At 37.6% G+C, this 2568-nt stretch overlaps 1 protein-coding gene across 2 annotated transcripts in view; it reads right to left on the bottom strand.

Moving 5' to 3' along the window:
• Positions 1 to 2568, bottom strand: part of LOC106883181 (zinc finger protein 271) — a 40283-nt gene that overhangs the window by 36755 nt on the left and 960 nt on the right. The window lies entirely within an intron of this gene.

Raw genomic sequence — 2568 nt, 5'->3', positions numbered from 1 at the left:
TATATATAGGAGATGGGACAAAAATGAGGTGTTTTTACATGATTTTTCACTTTTGAAACAAAATATATTTTATACAAATGTTCATTACCTTACAAAAACTATATCAGCTAAGTAAAGGGCCTGCGTTAAATGCATTAAAAGCATTCAAAACATAATCTGATCGCTATTTCAGAAAATTATCGCCGTTCTCTTTGAGCATATAAAAGACAAATTTGGCTGGAGCAAAATGAGTAACTCAAGAAAAGGCAAATTTACAGCTTCAATTCTCCATCCCTAAATATCAGAAAAGCTAAACAAAAATTAAATTTCTAGGTCAAATGAAAGAGGATTAGTGAAAAATGGCACACATGATATGAAATTAACGAAACTCGACTAAGAAAAAAAACCTCAACATATAATATTTAACTTCTTCACGATCTGCTGAAGAAGTTATCTTTTCGTGATATAATTACGCACAATGCAGTTAAAGAGAACCAGACATTAGTGTGGGGAAAAATGTTGACTTGAAATTCAACAGAGAAAAGAATATTGATTGTTAAGCACCAATAATTATCCAGATATTTTATTAGCAACCTCAATTTCAATCGGATGCAAAGTTGAGGAAAACTTTCTTGCAAAAACAAAAAACACCTGTCATCTAACTATGTTTTGAACTCTCTCAACTTCAGCAACTATGCTTACTAAATATTTACGCCTAAAGATGACGTTGCAATATGTGCAATATGTGCCATGAAATGATTTTTAACAGGTAAGAAGAAGAAAACGAAGGATCTATTTTAAAATGGGGGCGCCAGTTTTCATTAATGTTTTACGTAGTGTTTTTGGTACCGAAAGACTTTCAAACTTCGTATACTTATCTATTTTGTGTTATAGAACAGAAAAAAATTTTTGTATTCGAATTTATTTCATGTAAAAAATTGTCTTATTTCGATAATTTCTACTAATCACTGACGTCTATTCAGTTGAAAACAGTTAGCGCTGTAACGGTGTATATCGTATTAATCCCCTAACCCTAACCCTAACTCTAGAATCCGAACTCTAAAATTGTTACACACAGCGTAATTTATTATATAAACAATATATGCGTATAAATTATGATTAAACCGGATGAAATATGTCACAGGGAATAACATTTTTATGACCGCCCAGCAGTAACTCTATTCAGCTGAATAGACGTCAGTGATTAGTTGAAATTACAGAAATACGACAACTTTAACATGGAATAACTTGCGAATTCCTTTTTTTTGTTAAGAAGACTAAGAGTAAAAGATGTTTTATATGACACATTCTACCAGTGTCCCAAGTTTCGTTAAGAAAATACTGGTGCCCCCGTTTTACAATAGATCCCAGTATACTATTAAGCACTTTATAGGTGCAAAACAAATGGTCACTGTATGACCAGCCACAACTTTTGACTTTCTAAAAAATACATTATTGCAGTAGTTCCCACGTCAAACAGAATAGTAAATACAAATTTTATTACTTCACAGTGTTTACCGTTTTACAAAATTTAGTTAGAAAATTGGACAAAACAGAACACAATTAAAAAAATTAAAAAGAAAAAAAAGAGAGAAAGAAAAAGAACAAAACAAAAGCAATTCACTACCTTGGGCTGAATAGTTGGGGGCGCTGGGAAACCTCTTAAATGGCTATTGAGGCACGCCAGTACGCTTGCAGCATTGCCGCGGCTGATGCACTGGAACAGCCGAGCCTCACCAGTTACCTCTCTCCAACATAGACCAGTTCCAATAGGGAGTTGGATGAAGATCTCCAACACTGGAGGGAATTGGGCTTGTCTGCTCCTGAGAAGGTGGAGGACTGTCATAATTTCGAAGGTCACCTTCCACTCCCTCTTCGTCCAGTCGTTGTGGAAGGCTCCTCGACTCCACAGGCCCCCATGGCTTTTCTTGCCGCCTGAATGCTGGTTGCTTTGCGCATCATACACTGTTGAATCCGATACTCAAGAGGAGCTTGGCTTGGGCAAACATCCTCTCCATCTTGGAACTATCTGGATTGTCTAGATGTGATGGAAAGAGACCTGACAGCCTTACTCTGTGACCCTGGTCGCAAGACAGATGCCTTGTTAGCGACTCCTTTGCTTCTTCTCACATCCCGGATGCTGCGGTCAGGGCGAGATCCACAGCTTCTTTGGCCGAGCGGAACAAAATCCTGCAATACCACGATCTGTCGGTCAACTACATTTTCTATCCTGTGGCGTCGGACCACTAACTGCGAGATTCCTGTCTTCACTGGCAACTCGCCTTGCAGGGTTAACTGGTGAGGCTCGTGAGGGCGCTTGGCTGTTCAGCCTCGCCATCACCCGCGGCAACGCTGCAAACGTGCTGGCATGTTTCAATAACCATTAAATAATAAATTAGAAATCCACAATAGTATTTTAAGGGCCCCTCAAAAATGTTGATTTAGATGTATCTATTGGTATGTATTACAAGAAACGGCTAAGTTTCTTCCTCTAATTTTAAATCGTTCAGCCTACACAAGTTAATGTTTGAAAAACAAAATACGAATTTTGAAAGAAGTTTCGGTGGAGATGGAGTATATGTAATCTGG

The sequence above is a fragment of the Octopus bimaculoides genome, chromosome 28 (genome assembly GCF_001194135.2).
Source record: "Octopus bimaculoides isolate UCB-OBI-ISO-001 chromosome 28, ASM119413v2, whole genome shotgun sequence".
In the NCBI taxonomy this organism is placed as follows: Eukaryota; Metazoa; Mollusca; class Cephalopoda; order Octopoda; family Octopodidae; genus Octopus; species Octopus bimaculoides.
This window is presented reverse-complemented; position numbering and strand designations above follow the sequence as displayed.